The sequence below is a fragment of the Trachemys scripta genome, chromosome 7 (genome assembly GCF_013100865.1).
Source record: "Trachemys scripta elegans isolate TJP31775 chromosome 7, CAS_Tse_1.0, whole genome shotgun sequence".
Taxonomy (NCBI): domain Eukaryota; kingdom Metazoa; phylum Chordata; order Testudines; family Emydidae; genus Trachemys; species Trachemys scripta.
In genome coordinates, this window is record NC_048304.1 from 22138303 (window position 1) to 22159709 (window position 21407).

The following is a 21407-nucleotide window of genomic DNA, read 5'->3' on the forward strand; positions in this document are numbered from 1 at the left end:
CCTACAGACGCCACTCTAGGGGAGAGAGCACCTCTAGATTAGCCAGTAGGGGCTGAGATGGTTCATTCAGTCCTTGGTCTGTTACTCAGCAAGCGTGATGTAGACACCTGCCAGCTCCCTGGAGACCTCCTGCCCATTTCACATAGGCCACTCTGGGGGCTGTTAGGGAGGAATGACTTTCTGTATTGATATTTCTTCATCTAAGGCTATTTTCCAAGTCATCGACCTGCATCTCAGCACCTTATAGGCTCTGGTGGTGCTGGTGAGACTAACACTGAGTCCCTCAGTCATTATCTTTGGGCTTCCAATTCCCCTCACAGACTCTTGCTGGTGCTTCCACACTGCAGCCTGAGTGACTCCTTCGGATCTGTGGGCTCCTTGCTAGGTGACGCTGAGATCACCTGCTAAACCAAATCCAGGCCTCTCACCACAGTGTGAAACCAAATGCAGACAACCCTGACTTCTACTCGGGGAAGGTTGAAGGTAAAAGACAGACTCTCTCCCCGACTCCTTCAGCACCACAAAGAATGGAGTGAGAATATCTAACACCATCTGATAATCCTGAAACATGGCAAACAGCCTAAGCTATATCAGCAACAGAACTCACAGCCTTTAACTCCCCAAAGCAAGGGCCTCTGGCTAGTGAGCTACAGCATTTCAGCTTTAATTAAAGATAGATAAATAAATTGTTTGCCCTTTCTGGTTGCAGAGGTGGCATGAGGCAGGACTGTCTGGCTGAGTCTGCAGGCAGCCTGAGACAATAGCTCTACGAGACAGGTAAGGTAAGCCCACTCACTGCAATAGAATGTTGACTGAAAGAAACCTCAGAACAGCTGTTTGAATGTCAACATGCACATCACTGCGGACCATTTAAGCAGGGACTGTCAGTTACTTGGTAAGGTGGACAGCACTTGGAATTGGGAACTGTACTTGTGCAGAGCATTCACTCCTTTTCCACAGCCAAATCAGCTCATTAGAAGAGTGCCATATCTCTGAGAGCCATCTGCCACCTTGGCCAAGCCCCCACCTCCCTTCATACCACAACCACCAGCTTCTTCACAGTGCAACATTCACTGTATTTTTCAGCTCACACTCTCCCCATCTCCTCTCTACAGCCAGGTGGAGTTGTAGACTCTTTGCAGTGCAGATCAGATTTCTTGATGGCATTTGGGACCACAGGTGGGATTTTCTATCCAGACAAGGCTTTCTGCTCCTCCAACAAGTGGCAGCAGCAGCAGAGGTGGTGCTCTGTATGTGAGTATTGCACAGAATGGCTTGCGCTCCCATCGGGTTTAAATTGGAGAGGGTGATTGCTGTGATTTAGACTTTCAGTTCCAGCTAGTTTTATACTAATCTCTTTCCACTGGAATTGAAAAAATATAATATCAGGTTAAAAGACATCTCTTTGTGTCCTCTCCGAGGATGACAATCAGGCTTTACACTTACCTAGCACCTGTCATCAGAGAAGAGGGTGAAGTAGCATTATTCCTATTTCGCAAACGGGGAAACTGAGGCACGGAGCAATACTGTGACTGGTCACACTGGGTATCAGTGACAGAGTCAGGAATAGAATACAGGTCTCCTGACCGTAAGTTGCCTGTTCTAACCAATGCACAATTTGAATTCTTGTTTCTATTACTTATTTTGTCTGAGGAGAAGTCACCAGGATAGTTATTTCCAATATCCTCACATCTGCTGACTCAGTTTCCAATTCCAAGTGTCATTCATCATATCAGAGTATCTGGCTGCTCCTGCTAAAATTCAGTCAGTGGATGGAGCTGCACCAAACCCTTTAACAGGTCAGATCTGTTTCCTCATGGCACACAACATGTGGGGAGACAGAAGAGACACAATAGTTCTGTTGCTTTCTTTGGTGCATACAGGGAAGCCCATTTAAAATTAAAATGAACATGGCAGGAGCTGCTGTAAATAATGCATTTGTGGTGCACTACACAGTTTACAGAGCCTGTATTCACTGTTTAATCTTATTTAAAGAAACCCAGCCCTGCCTGCATCATTAAAAATGCATCCTGGTTTCAACTTCAACATAGACATACTCACCACTGAGAAGCAGTCAGCTTGGATACTGTTTTCGTGTCTTCACAGTCTCAGTTGGTCCTAGTTACTTTCCTACAGGGAGCACCGAGACCTCTGGATCCCATGGAAAATTCATACCTTGGCTCTGTGCATCTTCTATATGTCTCTTTACAGCTGTGCACTCAGCATAGGGGCCTGGGACGGGAATCAGGACTCCCGGGTTCTAGTCCTGGCTGTGCCATCAACTCATTGTAAGGCCTTGGACAACTCACTTCCTGTCCCTCTGCCTCATTTTCCCTGCCTGTAAAGTGGGGATAATCATAGTTATGGCCAGAACACTACAAAAGAGATGTCTATAGATGTGTATATGTAGCTAGTCAGTAGGAAGAGTGCCATCTGCTGGCACATAAGAATACCAAGCACTGTTCAAGGAGTAGGTTCAGTAAACCAGCTCTGAGCACTACAGACCTACCTTTGTAAACTGCTTGGCCATCTTATGGAAAGTGCTATACAAGCCCAGAGATGCTGCCAGGTGCCAGGAGTCAACAGGACCTGCTTTCAGACCGAACACCAGTTAGTATTACTATTCCTTCCTTTGCATCCCTCCCTACATCTCAGGCTTTCTTGCCCCGATCACCCTCTCACTGCATGAAACTCATCAGCTCCCAGCTGGCTCAGTGCAGGCTGTGGGCTGTAAGCGTCTCTAGGCAGGCCCCCTGTGTGTGTGTCTGTGCAGGACAGCCTACACTTAGCGCGGAGAGACAGCAGCCTTGGAAAATGAGTCTTTCACACACTGCAGTTGTTTGCTCTGGGTTTTCCTGGCAAGCAAATGCCTCCCAGACCAGGGGCCCTAAATAATCATCTCAGCCCCCAAGGGACATGGTCACACCTTCTGCCACAAATTTCACACAAACACAGACGTTGTACATGATTCAGTTGACATCTCTGGCTGCTGACAGCGGTGTTGGAGCCGACTGTCTGTGGCCTCAGAGGCAAGAGATGGAGAGAACCCCTCACCCTGTTCCTGTCCCGATGCAGGATTGCTCCCTACTGCGCCTTCCTTCCAGCTCGAGGCTGTAGCCCAAAGTCACCCTCCATGGGAAAACAGGCTACCACGCAATGTTTGCTCTTCATTTTCATTCCAATGACACACTTTCAGGAGCTGGCATTTATGAAGGTTCCTGACTGGCTCTGTGATGGAACTTAATTCGCCTTGCGTGATGTGCAGTTAATGATGGGGTCTGGGGAGGGGTTAAATGGGAGGAGGTAGGAGGGGGAAATGTACTCCAAAGGCCTGAATGCAATTTGCAGTGTCTTTCTAAACAGATTAAGCCCTGGCTCAGATGAGCTTTCTGGAGGGGCGAGGTTTGGCGCAGGAGGGTCTACAGCAAAGCTGGCTGTAGTACTAAACACCCGCCTTCCACCAGTGGGCGCTTCTCTCAGATCAATTGTTCTAGCAAGTAATAATTGCAATTACCCATAATAACCTCCACCCTTCCTATCGGTCCTACACAAACAAAGCAGTTTATGTCTGGGACACACACAAAGTGTACTTTTTAACTTAAGTTGTTACTCGACTGAGTGTTAATTGAAATTCCCATTCAGGCGAAAAGAAGAAAATCCTGAGATTTTACAGACCAGTTCCATGTGGGTCCCCTACACAGCAAGCACTGACCATGGGACCCAATGGGCAAACAGTTTCTATGCAGTACAGGTCAGTGCTATTTTCCAGGACTTTGCCCCTTAAAGGAATCATTCCTAGACGAGTAAAACTCCGCTCCCTCTCAGAGGGAGCCCAGCCACTGTCATTCTCAAATCCATCTACCATTGCCAAGAGCTAATCACTCCCGTATTAACGGCATTTCATGCTTCAGCACATGAGCTGGTACAGTAAGTGGAAAGGGTTTTTTCTTTTAAGGAACAGTGGTGCTGTCAGCTGCATATCTGAATCTTGATGACGCCCGCGTTCCCACGCACTGCCTGCCAGTTCATGACCGCAGCTTCCATCCAATCAGAGCAGAGAACATGCAGTGTCCCGTGTTCCTAGAGGGTTTGCCCTTTTGACAGGGCTGGAGACTGGCTCCCTTGGGTTAGCCCCAGAGCAGATACAGCACAGGGCAGCAGCCCTGCCCTTCCCCACAGCTCTGCCAAGGCACCTACCGATGGCCTGCATACTCCCCCCCACCATTTCAGTCCTGCCAATACACCTGGCCTCCCCATGCTACTCCAGTCCCAGGCTTGCCCCACATACCTCTGCAGATGCACCTCACTCCTGACCTGCAGGATCCCCCTGCTGTTCCACTCCGGGCTCCCCTAAGAACCTATCAGCCTTACCCTGCAGTGATTCCATGCTACACAAATAACCCCAGCTGAGGCCACTGCACTCGTTTCATTTGTGGCCCGAAGTCAAATACAATCTTCAATGTCTCCAGTGGTTACACCCACCTCCTCCTCCAGTCTCCGAGGGGCTAATCAGAGACAACGATGGATGAAGGGATGTTCCCCTGTCCTCTCCCCCATAGATCCCTCGGGTACATGGGGCTTGGGGCAGGGAAGGGAAGCTCACAGCACAGCCATTAACAGTCTGGTTTGGCTGGGACAGTTCTGGGTTTTGAACTGTTCCAGCCAGTGTCCTGGGACCGTGGGGCAGGCAGCTTCTCAGCAGCCTAGCTCTTGCAGGCTGAATATCATGGCTGCAGGCAGTTGGCTCCCAGCTCTGACCCCCTGTATCTTTCTCTAGAGCTGCACTCAGCTGGAGCTGGGGAGCCTGATGCATGAAGTGGAGAGAGGCAGCCAGCAGGGCGCAGAGGAAGGGGCTGCTGAGAAGCTGGGAGGGAGCCTGGTGTCTGTGTGGGCAACAAGAGAGCAGTCTCCAGGGGGAGATGGGGCAAGTCGTGCAGGGGGAAAGCCCGGAGGGAGGGAGAGCATTAGGCGCTGGGGTTTTATACCTTCGTCAGAAGCAGCTGGTACCAGCCATTGCCCAATCCAGGATACTGGACTAGAGGGACTTTGGGTCTGATCCAGTCTGGCAAATGTCTGTGTAACTGGGAGGGAAGGAGGAAGGAGGGATCTGGGAGTGAGGAGGTGGGCAGAGAATTGGCAGGGAGAGAGGTATCTGGGGAGAAGTTTGAGAGAGAAGCTGAGGCTTCAAAGTGATGCAGAGATGTGGGAGAATGGGGGCTGGGGGATAAGAATAGCAAATGTCACACCCAACCCAGAGAAGGGAAAGAGGGAACCGAAGAGAAGAGAATTAGACCCACAGGAGGGAGAGGGAATGGACAAAGCCAGGTGAGATGTAGCTGGGAGTTGGGCTGAGGTGCAAACCCATCACAGACAGGGGAAGGCTGAGAACCGTGTCTGAGATGAGAAAGCCCCAGTGGATGGCAGGTTTAGCTGGGGACTAGCCTCCAATCAGCCCTCCCTGCTCCCAGACCAGTCAGCCCCAGCGTGTTACTGACACGGCCCCATTGCCACACAGCCCTGGTGCTGCATGTGTCCGTAATGGAATCTCAGGGTAATTAAGAGGCGTGGCGCTATGGACGCCTTAATTCAGACATAATGCGCTGCAGCATGTTCTTAGCAAAGATGCGCTAAGTGAGCTGGACAGGTACCTCCTTCCCAATGAATTAGTCACAAGCAGGAGCAAGTGAGGTTAAAGCTGTTCACGTGGGCCATTAAATACTGAAACCAGCTGGTCACCTTCCTGACATCCCCACTACAGCTGGGTTTGGGGCAGGCCCTCTGGGGTAAGCCAACTGTCCAGGTCCCCATCTGCAGCCCACTCTCCCTATATGGCCAGCTCTCCTGCCTCTGTGTACCCATTACTCCCCACCATCTGCTCTACCCTGCCTGTAAGCCCCCTCAGACTGCGGTGATCCCCCTCCACATCCCATACACCTGTTTGTGGGTTTCTAATGACCCTGCCCTATATGTAGCCCGGAGTTGGAACCAAAGCAGAACTTTCCAGGCACAAGGCAGCATGGGGGGAGAGCCGGTCTCTGCCGTGATGGTGAACTCAGACAGGAAAGGGGGAATGGTGACACAGGTGAATCGGCTGAATCTGCAACAACAGGGGCCTCCAAAGCCCTGGTGGCTACTCATCACCAGCTGCAGTTTTTAGGGATTTCCCCGCCCACTTCCAGATCGGAGAGGAAGCATCCCCCTAAATGGCCCAGTGAGTACACAGCCACAGAACAGCTCATGCAGGCAAGGGCATTTGTGCCACTGAGCCATGTGCTCAGGGGTAAAGCTCAGGCTTCATGGGAAATGTGCCCACACAGGGTTTGGAAAAGCAGGCCTAGCTCGTAAGATGCCCGCCAGGGAGTCCTCATGCGACAGGGAGATGGATGGAGCCAGGGCTGGTTGGATCACTTGGATGTGCTGCTCCCTCCTCCCCACCCCATTTGTCCTTCACAACAAAACTGCCGTCACAACGCTGTGAAATCTGTGCCATTGCAACACAGCATCCCCTCCTGGCAAGGGCACATCCCTCCTGCTTTGCACCAGGACACTAGCGGGCCCCACATGCATTCAGGGCTGGCCACGCAGCACAGAGCTGGAAGTTGGGGCCAGCTAAGAACAAGCCAATGTCCTAGGCAGGTTCCCCCACGCCACTGGCAGCTCTCTAGGGGCATCAGCAGAACTGGAGTATTCCCTACAGTCATCCAGGGGCAGATATACATGGAGAGCACACGGCTGTAGCGAGCCCCTCCTCTTTCACCCTCATAGGCAAGTTCTTTGCCACCCACAATGGTCAGTTCCAGCTGTGCCACCATCCTAGGCTGAGAACCGAGTCCCGCGCGTGGCCATCTCGTCACACCGAGGGCTCAGACCCGTGTTCTCAGTGAGGTACTGCCCAGCCCACTTGCCCTGGTTCCCCTCAAAAGGAAAGGTCCTTGTCATTGGCATGGGGGTGGCTATGCCCGCATACACCCATTGTGAACTAGGGTTCCAGGAGCCTGGACAGACTCACCAGACCAGGCGGTTCTCTCCTGAGTGCTTGCTGTATATTATAATGTCTAGCCCAGCATGGACTGGGCCTGCATGGGCTAAGTTCCCTCTAAGGAGCTGATAGCAGGCCATTTGTTAGGGGCACATTAATTGGCAGTGTTTAACCCTCCTGGGAAGCTGGTGTATAGTTTATTCTGTTCCTATTGTGCTGGGTGATCAAAATTAGAGCGCTCTAATACTCAGTCAAACTAGCAATGAGGAGCTAGCACAGAGGAAAGTCATCTTCTTCTTCCCAGGGGGCCTGGGCTGTTTCCTGTCCCTGACTGAGCAATGCAGGATATGTCTTTGCATGCAGCTCCCTCCTCATCTCCCCAGCCTTCCCTCCCTGCATTAGGATTAGACCAAAAAAGCCTTTTGTTTGTGACCATCTTCTGCTGGCCAATCTAATTTAGGTTAGAAGCAACCCAAGCTTTAACCCTTTACTCCCGAGCCAGTCTGCGTCCTCCCCTTCTACCTCGCCCCAGAAACACTGAACTGTCAAAGACCAGGGCAATGAGGACACCTTGCATGTCTCCAGTGTTTCTCATCCCAGCGTCTCATGGGGAGTCAGTATCAATACCCCTAGTGACAGCGCTATTCGAAACTGGGGTAGAGAGAGGGGAAGTGACAGCCACGGTCACACACAGCAAGTCAGGGGCAGAGCTGGGGAGAGAATGCAGATGTCCTGGCTCCCAGTCCTGTGTTCTTGACAGTAAGTCACATTGAGATTAAACCTGACACCCCAGGTTATACCTCTGTGTCTGCCAGCTCAGTGAGGGGCTCTCCCCATCCCACCAGGCTTCTCTCCCCTCTGCCCACCAGACAGCTGTTTCTAGAGCATTTCCTGGTTCCCTTCCCTCCCCCCACCCTGAGTCCCAGCCTTTGCCCTGCTCCCCAACCCTGTACCTGTGTTAAGCCCTGAGCAGGGAGTTAACTCCTTGTTTGCTGGCAGTCAGGGAGAGTCACTTATCCAAAAATAATAATAACCCAAGGCACGGCCCTTTCTCAGCCGTTTCCTGCCTTATCGCTGTGGGTTGTGAGGTGATTTGTGGTTTAACAGGAGTGCTTTTGCCTTGGTAACCCGCCCTTCCTTCCCGTCCGGCTCAGTGCAAGATGTACAGACACACACCAGATGGCTTTGCTAGAGCAGAGAGTTGCTGGTGGGAAATGGCGAGATTGTGATGGAGGTGGGGGATACCCGGGCTGCTAACGTTTCCGTTTCCTTCCACACACAAGCTCCTTCCCCACTTTCGGGAATGAGGCAATTACCCCAGGAAGCAGATCCTTCCCCTCCGTGCAAGACCCTATGCCTATCCCACCTACAGCAGCTCGCCCCACTTAGTGAGAGTAAAGGCATCCCCCACAAACAAACTCCTTCCCCCAGTTTGAGACAGCAGGGCTCCCCTCCAGATTGCATCTCCCCCCCAGAACGATGTCCTCCCCCCATAACACACACACACTAGTCCCTCCCCTTATTCTTCAGAACACAGACTATCTGCCTCATGGGAAGGAGCATCTCCCACTTGGCGTGGTGGCTTCCCCAGCCCAGAGTGGTACCAACCTCTTCCCTCCCGTCGCGCTGACCCCAACCAGAGTAACCTTTCGCAGCAGTGCCGAGACTCACTGGCAGGATCATTTTATATCAGGGATTAAACCCACATACCCCCAGGCATCTGCCCCAGCTGGTAACAATGCCTTTGACCCCGGTCCAGGAGGCCAAGAAGGCAGCTGTCCAGAAATAAACCCTTTGCTGCCCTTCTACTACCAACCATAGTATACAGACTCCCAAGTGATCAGACTCCATCTGTGCTCTGATCAATAGCCGGAGCTGTTGCCTAATATTCACCTCAGTGGCATATATATCGTCACGTTGACTTTCAAGTTAAGTATGTGGTTAAATAAGTGCTGAGAGAGAGAAAGAGAGTGCATGTGTGGCCATGCGTGTGTGTGTGTGTGTGTGTGTGTGTGTGTGTGTGTGATTTGAAAGGAGGGAGGTCATTATTAATAATAAATAATATTTTATAATTGTTAACACTGATTTTCACTGTATAGCACCTCCTTCTGTCCCAGACACACAAGGTCTATACAGCAGAATGAAAAGACCGACAGTGTGATAAAACACCGCCTTCTTTAAAACACACACCTACATGCAGATACCCACACACACACACACATACATGCACACACAAAGCCCATTGTCCACTCTCACAATTGGCTGAATTCACACCACACCAGAGGGCAAATTGTTTGCAGAAGTCGCTGCAAGGGAGGTTGGGAGATAATGCAAGTCTGTGGTACGAGCAATTAAGGCACATTAATTATAATAATAATAATTATCACAAAATAGCATTTTTATGGCCCAATATTATGCTGAAGGATTTACAACATACTGTATCATGAAGTTCATAATTAAAGTTATTTTAGTTTCTAATTTCATTTTAATTCCATTCCAATAAAATATATGACAAATATATTTTTAAAAAAATCCAGAAACCATTACTGAAGACAATTTCCCTGTAGAGAGATGTTATATTATAGCAGAGCCATCCCACGAGAAGCATCACGAATCGCAGCAAGGAACAAATGTCCAGCTATATGAAATATATTCCCTTAGTTCCTGTGCTCAGGACTCACTCTAGTGGCTAGCTCCTGCAATAGTAACAGTCTGCTCTCCCTCCCCAAGAAGTGTCACACCTATAAAAGTGGCAGGAGTTGGTTCAAACCCCTCCCCCCCATGATGGTGTCTGCGTATATGAAGCTGTAAGCGTGTAACATGTGGATGATGTCTATATTAATAAAATAGCTTTATGCCCATTACGTCTCCTGAAATCCAATAAGCCAAATATGCCCTCTTAGTTAACTGTATTTGCTTTAATCAGATCAGAATACCAAGAAAAAGAAAGTACCCATGCATCAAGTTAGCACAGAGAGTGGATTCTTATTTACAAGCTATATTCAGCACCACTTCATTCTTACCTCGAGTCTCCAGCCTTCTCCAGCGGCCACAGACTGACAGGCGGAATGAAACGGTTCAGTTTTATCAAAACAAAACGTTTTGATTGACCCAAAACAATTTTTTAAAATTTCATTTTGCGCAAAATTTTGAAATTTTTTCGGTTTTCTCATTTTGAAATAAGAAAATATTTGAAATCACAGATTCTCCCAGGAAACGAAACATGCAGTTCCCGCCCAGTTCCAGGGCAGCTCTGGAACAGGCAGTAACCACGTGTAGTCTCTGTGGCCATTGTTTTCAAAACTAGCAATTCATTTTAAGCGCCTTTATTTTGGTTGCCCAACTTGCGACGCGTGGGGCCTGATTTTCAGAGGTGCTAAGCACCCGCTGATCCCATTAATGCCAGGTGCAGCCGAGGGTGCGCACCTCTTCTGAAAATGATGCTCAAGGTGTTTCCAAGTTGGACACCTAAATCGGGGCCTTTTTGACAATTTTGGACTATATCTTTTAAAGCTCCATATACCCCAAAATACTCCAGCCCAGCCCACTAGGTTTCCGCTCCCCTGACAATCCAACAGTTTTCCCCTCTCAGAACCAAACCAACAGTCACTGCTACCAGACCTATACAAAAACCAGTGTGCCTCACCCCCACCAGTTCTGCCTCCGTTCTGCTATAGGTGCCCCCTTTAGAAGTCAGCCCTAGTCATAGAACTGGGCTAACATCACTGAAGAGGCTGGCGCACAGACAAGGAATAAGCCAAGAAGGAATCATAACAACATCAAGATCTAATAGAAACATAGGGTTGGAGGGAGAGGAAAATCAAGGTCTGGTAACTGGAGAAGAGGGAAAGAAATATTTACCAGCTTGGAAAGTAGCCTCACTTGGTAAAAGCATATTAGTAATACTGTATCAACCCCACATGGGCACCTAGGACTTCCTGGCTAGGGCTAGATTCAGAGTCTCTTGCTCCAAAATCACAGGTCCCTACCATTTAACCTAAATAAGAATCACCACTGACTATTTAGCAGTATAAGATTTATGACTCCCAGATGTGCAGTTCTGACTCCATCCTGTAGAGGGCATTGATTCTCATACACTCCATCCAATATATTACAATGCAGTGGTGATATTTGCCAACCTTGCAAAGGGTAAATATTCAACAACTGAATATTTGTGAAGTACTTAGGAGACAGGGTTCAGGGCATATAAATTAATATTGTTATTATTTAGACAGGGCCATGGGTGTGCTTGGTTTATAACTGACCAATATGAAGACAAGGTCCCTGCCGCAAGGGAAAAGCAATTTAAATAATTAGTATTTTAAACACTGGAGAAGGAAAAACAGATAATTTGAAACCAAAAGAATGTGGTAGTGTCCTTTTAAATTGCAGCTCTGCATTCCCCTGAGAGATTCCCCCCCTCTCCCCCTCTCGCTGCCTTTAATGAGGCCTCCACTTGCCTGACACTGAGGGTAGCTGAAATCTGAACACGGAGGACTTGATTTTATTGTGTTTGAATAACAATAGCTGCTTAGCATAAATAAATTGCATTTCCCCCCACATTTACAAGTGAGTTTCATAAAAGGGGAAACTCTAATCCTCATTGTATACCCCGGCCACCCCTCAGTCCAGGGCTACACACACACACACAAGCAATCATACACACACACACACACACACAAGCAATCATACACATGCAAACACACACACACACAAGAGACAGGCTGAGTGAACACACTCACAGGTTGGCAGACACACAGGGCCCTCTCCAAAATTGCCCTACAGACACTTTGTCCAAGAATAGGTGCAAACCCCACCCTCACCCCTACCCAGGAACACTCCCCAGCTATTCTGCACTCCTGCAGCGGGCTGTGACAACTACTGCAGCTGTCAGTTAAGGCAGCCCTCAGGGATAGTCTAGCAACAGCCAGGGGCTGCCCTGGCCCCCGGCCGCCTCTGAATAAGGGAGGCACAAACTGTCCCCCTTATGCCCCTACACAGGCACCTGCACAGAGATGAATTCCCCCCACTGAGTCAGATACACAAACAAACACACACACAATTGATCTTGCATTGTACTGCATGGCCAAACGTGAGTCATAGCTGCTCCTCCCCCACTATTATGGATCCATTATGCAGCTAGCACAGGAACAGTGCGGTGGCCGTGGCAGGCGAATGTGTGGTTTTCCCATGAAACACAGCCCGTCTATTTTCTTCCTGTAAGGGCAGCACAGCTCCCTTGCTCTACCCCTCCCCACCTTTCCCTCTCTCTCTCCCTCTGCCACCACTATCTGCGCTCTCTGCCATGCAGCCAGGATCACAGCAGCACCCCTTTGCTGCTGGCCAGGTGTTGCTTCACACCGGGCTGTGCCAGTGAAGAGAGAATGGATTAGGAAGGAGAAGGCCTTGGGACACCAGCTACCCTTAGTGTTCGGTCTGGGCCATGAGGACTTCCAGGTCTGAACCCTTCCTGCAGGGGTTCTTCTCTGGGGCCCGATTCAAGCCCAGCTCTGGTTTTCCTTTTCCCTTTCACTGTGGCCTTCTGGCTAGATCAGAGCCTGCGCTGGGCTAACCAGCTCACAGAACTAGCAGGCGTTTGCAGGGGGATTGGCGCTTCGGCGTAGCATTACATCTGGGCAAACAATTTAATGAACAGCCCATGGATTTCCTCCCCTTGTCTGCATGTGAATTAGCCACGAACAGGGCGTGATTCTCACATCTTGCTTACTATTCACAGGGCTTCAATGAACGGTTTGCACCAATGCTGAACTTGTAATGAAAGAGGTGCTGGGGCTCAAGCAATTTTTTTTATTTCATAACTGATGCGGCGAGCCCAGAGGTGCCGGGGCTATGAACTGCCAAGCCCAGAGGTGCCGGGGCTATGAACTGCCATGCTTTGAGGTGCTGGGGCTATGAACTGCCAAGCTTTGAGGTGCTGGGGCTATGAACTGCCAAGCTTTGAGGTGCCAGGGCTCAACCCTGGCAAGCCCTGGCACAAATTAAGCACTGGTTTGCCCAAACAAGTCTGAGATGGTGGGCTATTTGCTACCCTGGCTTTCACTCACACTGTGTGAGCTGCATTTCCTGCTACGCTCCTCTCGCCCCGTCCCTCGGTTAAGGGAGTTATGCCAGGTTGGCCTCCCTTAGACTCAGCAGGCTAGCTCAGAGCTGATCTGTCAGGGAGGGTGGGATTTGCACCAGTGAGGTGTGAATTCCTAAGACTCTGTGTCAGTACAACTTGCGTACAATAGGCCTGATTTTCTTATCACCTACCCTGGTGTAACTCCATTGACCCCCACTTGGCATTGATGTAAATGACTGCACAAGATGCCAGGCAAGAGAGTCCCGAAGCGTATGCCTACACAGCAACGAGACATCCGCAGCTGGCCCACGCCAGCCGACTCGGGCTGAGGGGCTCTTTCATTGCTGTGTAGACATCTGGGCTCCGGCTGGAGCTCAGGCTCTAGGATCCTGCGAGGTGGGAGGGAGTCTACCCAGCAATGAAACAGCCCCGCAGCCAAACCCCTTGAGCCTGAGTCGGCTGACAAGGGCCAGCCACAGGTTTCTCTTTGCTGTGTAGGGGTCAATCCATCCTCACCATCATATCCACTCATTAGACTCCACACCCGAACATAGCCACTCTATGAACTTCCTACCCTCATATCTCAATGTCTGTACTTTGACCCATCAACCTTTTACCCCCAATCGGGGATATTGCAGATTATATATTCCTTATGCCACTTGATCTTAAACCAAACTTTGCACCCTTGATAATCTGTACGTTATTCCCTGATAACCAGAAACTACTATGCTCAAACTCTGTTCACTTTTTTTTTTAACATCATCTTAATACAATTTTTAAATCTGATAATCCTAGAGGCCAGAGAAGGTGTAAATCACACCAGCTTTAGATTTCCCCCAAGCCTGCAATTCCCCTGAGGATGAGCAGAGAACATAGCCCCAACCAGGGACATAGCGAAGTTCCAAATCCAGTATTAGGCATCTAGATACTACAATGAGTGGAGATAGATCAGATAGTTACAACATCCACACACTTGTCAGAGCCTCAGCCCAAGCCTTCTCACACACACACACACACACACACACACACACACACACACAGATGACAAGTTTATTCCATGCTCGTGTGGACGGAATGTTTAAGAAGTTAGCTGTAACTTACCAATTACTGCACCATTATCACTCCCCCTCCCCAATCCCTGCTTCCTAACTAGGGGATGCTTCACAATGCCTAAGACATAGTTATTTGTGTAAAACTCACCATCCGGAAGTCTATTGCTGTCACACATCAGAGGCACAAGTCATCGGTGGATCAGGCATGGACAAGGGCAATCTCTGCTGCATCGGGGTGACTGGTCACAGAGGCTTTTTCCTACTCACAACCAACCCATTCTTGGGAGTGGTGGCATGGTGGGGCTGTATGGTGGCAGTTTTTATTCCCATCCCCATCATTGCTAACACTGGCCCAGATTTCTCTCTAGCAGTCATGGGCTTGATAGGGTGTGAAGGGCCAGGGTTCTCTGGGTGGTTGTAGGTTACCCCAACACATCGCTGGCCATCACTACGCTTCCTAGGACATGTGGTTTCCTGGATAAGGTCTGCAAGGAAGCACTGGCTCCTGCCACGTCCATTGTTAGGAAAGAGCCATCAAGCATGTCTGGTGTCAGGATTTAAAAGGAGAGCAACATGTACAAAACGGTTGAATATTCTGTGTTCCCACAGCTTATCATCAAAGGGACTTGTGCTTCAACCAGGGCTGAAGGAGTCTGCAACAAAGACCCAGGCCTGCCCTTACAACAGCACGGCACGGTGCCACATGAATGCCTGTGATGTTGTAAATACAGTATTATGATGTCACTGCAGGATCACTGGGCAGCAGCGGCTGGAGCTGGGGGAAAGTGAGTGCCCTGAGCAGAATACAAAGGATCTTTGATCACTGGCAAACATGAGATGGTATGTGATGAAAACAGCATGGAGGGTGCGGGCTACCTGGGAGATCCTCCTGGTCTAACAGTCACTTTCCAGTTATAGTCCTTGAAAATCATCATCACCATTACAGATGGGCCAGAATCAGCCCCTGGATCCAATCCCACCGGTTTGGTTTGTTCCAAATCCAGCTCCGAGTCTGAATTTTGCAGCTTGAACCCACCTCTGCTTCATTCACACTTTACATCAGGGGTCGGCAACCTTTCAGAAGCGGTGTGCCGAGTCTTCATTTATTCACTCTAATTTAAGGTTTCACGTGCCAGTCATACATTTTAACCTTTTTAGAAGGTCTCTTTCTATAGGTCTATAATATATAACTAAACTATTGCTGTGTGTAAAGTAAATAAGGTTTTTTAAATGTTTAAGAAGCTTTGTTTAAAATTAAATTAAAATGCAGAGTCCCCGGGACCGGTGGCCAGGACCCACGCAGTGTGAGTGCCACTGAAAATCAGCTTGTGTGCCGCCTTCGGCACGCGTGCCATAGGTTGCCTACCCCTGCTTTACATCTTCAAAGCACTTTACCCGCAGTGGGCCAGTTTCCACACTCAGTTACACCAGTGAAAATCTGCAGGGCCCGCCTCAATGGATTTATACCAGGATGAGTGAGAGCAGAACTTGGCCTCCTCCTCAATATTCACAAGGCTCCTGTGAGGTTGGTCAGTATTATCTCCATTTTGCAGGCTGGGAAACTGAGGCACAGAGCGATGAAGTGACTTGCCTGAGGCCATGGAGGGAGTCCATGTCTGAGCTGGGATTGGAGCTCAGGAGGTCCTGGCTTCCTGCCTCAGGCTTTCCTTACTCCAAGCAACTCCAACAAAATGACTTTTTGGTGCACTTGACTCCCGGTGCTTACCCCTAGTTTCTGCCCCTCTAATTCCAAATGGCGCATGTCAGCCTCTTCTTTGCATCTCTGCCATCACAGAGCTGGGAGGCTTGTAGCTCAGCTCAGGGGCGGAATGGTACAGACAGGATCATGGGAAAGCAGAGAGCCCCTCCACTACCAACCCCAGTGACTTAACTTCTCCATAATTAATGAAGTGCTTCTGTATGTACTGCCATCCACTGGGGCCTCCCAAATACAGATTATCTACCTCAGTGCGGACGCAGGAAACATTACAAGTGGGTCCAGGAGACAATACATCTTGGCTCTCTGACATAATGTAAATGATGGCTGGTTTGCACGGCATCCAGGCCCGGTCTGGTTCCCAGAAAGCTGAGCGGAACTGTCTGCTTGAGGCACTCAGGATTCTCAGTTCCAGCCACAGAGCTGCCCGTTTCCAGGTGGACGAGGCGACTCAGAGCCAGGAGGAAAAGGGTGGGTGGGTGTATGAATGGGGGGAGGGGGTTATTTTAGCAGCAGGCACTTCCATGATTCTGGGAGAATGATTTCTAAATTATATCCCGATTTGTACGACAAGATCGATAAATTCATTAAGCAGGAGCAGGTCTGCAAGCCCTACAGTTGTGTTACCTTGTGCCACCTGTTTACCCAACACCCTGCTTTGCTCCCCAACAACGGTTAGCATGCACGCGCCATGTGATGCCGCCTCTCTTGGGGATTGTTCCCCAGTCACCTGCCACAATCGAAGCATGAATTTCTCATGCTCCTACAAAATGGGCAAGATTTTCAAAAGTGATTAGTGACTAGGGATGCCCAATTTGAACCCCCTGCACAGCTGTTTGACATGCAGAGGGCGCGTGCTCAGTACAGCCAGTGGAAAGACTGCACGGAACTTTTGTGAAGATTTAATGAAAAACTGGACCCATTTTTTCCATCAAAATTCAGGGGAAAATATTCAGTCAAAATTGACCAGTTTGAACATTTTTTTACCAGTTTTTGCACTTAGCCCTTTCTGCAAACCAGGCCCTTTGAAGGTGTCCCAGGTTGGGCACCTGAAAATCGACACACTCAGAATCACTAATCCCATTTGAAAGTCTCAGCCCTGACCCAGATTCAATTGCACAGCCAAGGGCAGGAGGTAAGCAGGGTTAGAAAGAAGCCCTGAAAAAGGCCCTTGAGGACAACAGGTCTGGGTTGGTAGGACTCAACTAATGCCCCTGTCAACTTGCACTTGCTAAGAGTGACATAATCCTAGCACTAAACTCGTGGGCATGATCGATTTCTAATGACCAGCATTGAAGGGCTCTTCTCCCTTCCCCATCTCAGGCCTTCTCATTTGCACAGCAGAGCAAAGAGCAGTGCTGAAGAGTCCTTTACCCTGCAGCAGGGCTCAGAACAACTGAATGAAAGGATGGAGCCAAGAAGATATTGCCTATCTGGACATCCTAAGGAAACCAACAAGTGAATCTTCTGGCATTCAACACCCTCCCTCAAGCAGAGGATGGCCATTAATAGAAATGGGTCTCTGCTCAATCTCCTAAGAGAGCCTTATGTTTTGCTTCTTGCAGTAGATTAACATTATCATCATTTATATAGCGCCAGAAACGTACATGGCATCATACCACAAGGCCTGTGCCAAACAATTAAGAAGTCTGTGCTCTGAGCAGTTGACAGAGTGAAGCTAATACAGTCCAAACCAGACTGCATGGGGCATGATCATGAGAGCGGGTGTGCTTCATGGGCTGCAGGGAGAGGAAATCGTAGAGGGGTTTTGAACCACCAGGGAGGAAGTTTGGTGTACACTGGTGACCCCAGCTGCCTCCCTAGCATCTCCCAAGCAAGGACCTCAATGTGCTTCACAAATGAAAGAATTCCACCTCTCAGTAAGTATCATTACCCCCAATTTACTGATGGTGCTATGGCCACACACAGAGGTGGAAAGCCTTGCCCAGGGTCACACGGCAAGACAGAAATTAACCTAGATCATCCTGACCACCCAGTCCTGGACCTTAACTATCCTCCTCCTACTACCCATTGCCTGTTTCCTGGGTACTCCTTACAAATGTCATTGATTTTGCAGAAACAGAGAGATCATTTTAAACTAAAATGTGCCGGAAATCTTGAGGAACTCAGCTGCCTGGTTATTTGTAAGGTGGCAGATTTAAGAAGCATTTTACTCCCTCTTTGCACTGGTGTAAGGACACAAGGAGCAGGGCAGCGGAGAATCAGGCCCAGCCGTTCCACCTTTCCATACACACCCTGGCAGATGCCCTCTCCAAATGGGAGAACTGGATTGTTTTAAAGCCAGCTCAGCCTACGAGTTGCTCTGCTATGTGAAAAAAAAAAAAAAGTTTACAAAATGATGAGTGAAAAGATAGTTAATGATGCATGGTACAGGCAGCACAAGGCACACTGGAGAGGGTAAATGCACTAAATTAAAGTCCTCAAATATGAACAGAATCAACATTTAATAAGATGGTTAATGTATGTTATTTAAATGTCACTTCATTATTAAAAGTGTATATTTTTTGAGGTTTAATAACCATGTAATTGATGCATCTATTCCATAGTTAAACCTTGGCAAATATGTTTTTCATAATTAGTTGGTATTTATTTAACATGCAATAACCATCCTATTAAATTTAATGAGTTCATGTAATAGGTACACAGGGTTTTTTAATGTCAATATGTGTTCTTAAAGATGGTTCCCACTATCATGCAGTTAGGAAGCTTGATTATCTAGGAGTTATCTAGGTGGGTAAGAGAGCTGTGGTCAAAGATCAGCTATTGTGCTAAGCAGGGTGAGGCCTTGTCAGTACTGAGATGGAGATTTCCCAATTGCTTTAAAACATGGTATTGCTAATTCGGTAAGCAGAACTCTTTCTTGTGGGTGGGTACAGAGGCTGACCCTCGGCATGGTGCTAGGAGGCACTGTGCGGCCGGAGGTGCCAGCCTTCACATCAGACATACAACTAACATCTTGAGGACTTGAAGTCATTAGAAATCCCACGGGGGGGTTCCCAAGCCTAGGTTTGTTAGCTCTCTGGATGCCCACATCAGATTCCAGTGGGGTAATTACATCCCACCCCTTACACTCCATTGGACACGATGGCATTCTGCACCTCCTGCCTTAACATGGTGTGCAGTGCTTTGAGACTGCTGTCAGGTTCCACTGCAGAGGTGGCTGCACTCCAGTGATGGCTGAAGTGGTTGCTGTTGATCTGCAGTAGACAGTTGTCGTGCCCCCTCCGTCAAGGAAGCAGCCGGATTGCAGCAGTGAGTGAAGAAATCCCTGCACACCGTATGTAAAATGCTTTGGGATGAAAGGTGCTCTAGCAATGCAAGGTATTGTTAGTGAAGAGAGGAGAGCAACAGGGGCAGCAACGCTCCAGTCTCTCCTTTCTGTGTTTGCTAGGGAGGGAGATTGCAAGTGGTATTCCAGGTGGACACACACAAAACCCTAGTCCTGGACTGATCAAAGGTTAAACCATGCCTGGGAAAGCATCAAGTGAGCGAGAGCAGCATCTCTGAGTCGCTTTGGCTCCAAGGGACACCTGAGCAGGGTTGAAAATAAAGGCTCGCAGATGGCAGGAGGGGAAAGCAGTGGTAATATGTGAAAGCCCATGAGGCCGTGGAAGCTCTCATTAACCACCCTACAAACTGGAGCGTTTAGCCTTTGAGCCCTGGCACCAGGAGAAGCTGTCCAGATATCGAGGCGTTGCACAGGACAGCCACTTGACCAGAGTGTTTAATAATAAGGCTGGACTGGAGGAGCTGAAGGTCGGTGACCTTGTGTACAAGCAGGGCATCAGTGTCTGCTGTAGCTGCAAGAGGGAAATGTTGATGAGTGACGGCATGGAGGTGAGGATTAAAATGGAGCTTTGCAGCGCTGCCCAACTTTGTGAAAACAAAGTTGAGCAGCTTTCTGTCTAGCGAGTGATCACTCCCTGCAGAAAGCACAGCGCCCTGAGTAGGGTGGGTTGAGAAAGTCAGGCCTAGGAAAAGGTTGGGGAGCTGGAAAGTGCAGGGGCCATCTGCACAGGAGGAGAACGGACTCAATGACCTGAATGGCTTTTTCCATCACGTGTTGCAATGGCTTGGGATTCAGCATGTAGGGCTCCAACCTGTACAGGGCCTCAACATTCATTGCCTCCAGTCAATGGAGTCACTGCAGTCAATGGAGCTGGGCCAGTCTGTCCCAGTTGAGGATCTGGCCCTCTGGCCCTGAGCTGTGTCCATCTGGGATGAATCAAGTCTATTGATCTCCTCTCAGGAGAGATGTCCTGACGCCATGGGCCTTCTTGTGTTTGGGATGCGAGGCAATGAATAGTTCTTGCTCATCTTCCCATCCTCACAAGCCCCACATTCCCATGACCCAAGGCTCTGGCTGACTCCTGGAGGCCAAGCGCTTCCTAGAGAGATGGAGTCAGAGTTTTGCCTGCACCCTTAGTCACCCTTGGCCAAGGACAGAGCGACATGGTTGCACCATACGGGACTGGCCGAGACAATGATGCAATGAAAAGGAAGGAAGGATGGTCCTGATGACCTCTCCTCAACCCCCGCACAGGTATTTCTCCTGTAGTCTAATTCAGACTTAAAGGAAATCACCCCAGTTAGCTGAGGGAGGAGAGAGGAAGGCAGGAGTGTTTTGAAAGCACAGGGATGGGAGGGATACAGCTGCTCTGGTCAGCCTGACTGTGGCTAATGCTGGAACTGCCACCACCCTCCGCGAAATGAGTGGGGTGCTCCCGGCTCACAATTTATTACAAATCCTGAATGGAAACCGGCATCTGAAATTCAGCCCAGCCTGGCATGGACAGCGGCCTGGCTGGGGCTGAGCACACCACACTGGTTTAGCTCAGCACCCATCAGGGGTCTCCAGATCAGGGCTGGCCTCACACGCAGAGCAGTGAGAGGGCTCAAAGCTAATGCCACCGCCACCTCCACCTTGCCAGGTCTGATGCACTGTGAGGACTCCCATCCTGTTACCTTCACACATACCAGAGTCAGACCGCCCCCACCCCCCAGCGCACTATGTGTCACTAACATGCCCAGACTGGGCCAGGGAAGCTCCAGACCCCTCCCGCCCAGCTCTCCTCCCACAGGCAGTAGTGCAGAGAGGGAGGGGCCTGACATAACCCTCTCTTTGCTCCCCCAGGGGAGAAGCAGGAAAGGCTGGCTCCTGACCCACACTGGGTCATACTGAGCACTCCTGGCTTATACCTGTTTGCAGATTGGCACCAGTGGTTGCTCTGGAAGGTCCCTGAAATACCCACGTCCACATCATGTGAACAGCACCAGTAGCTACACTAGCTAGGGCTTGACCCAGTTTAGAAGGTGATACTGAGGCCCCTGCCCCCAGTCTGAATCGGGTTGAAGGACACTCACTCCGGAGAGGCCAGGATGCCCAGGGGAGTCATCCCCAACCCCCAGGCTACCAGCAGCCCAGAAATCCTCTGCCGCGGTTCCTTCCACGCCACCCTCCAACCAGTCACCAAATATACCTATTGCCGGAGCCTTTAAGGGGGGTGATTCAGTGTGAGGCTGAAGGGCAAACACTGCAGTCACCTGAGACACAGG

The 21407-nt window shown here is 49.6% G+C and overlaps 1 protein-coding gene across 2 annotated transcripts in view; it reads right to left on the reverse strand.

The window, feature by feature from the left end:
* The window catches only part of PLXNA1 (plexin A1), a 327351-nt gene that overhangs the window by 283456 nt on the left and 22488 nt on the right, over positions 1–21407 (reverse strand). Inside the window, exon 1 of one of the 2 annotated variants that reach the window (XM_034777200.1) lies at positions 2062–2120. The exons of the other annotated variant lie outside the window; for it this stretch is intronic. The gene's annotated coding sequence lies outside the window, so the exon portion shown is untranslated. Of the gene's footprint in view, positions 1–2061; positions 2121–21407 lie in introns of those variants that run through there. 2 annotated transcript variants of the gene reach the window in all.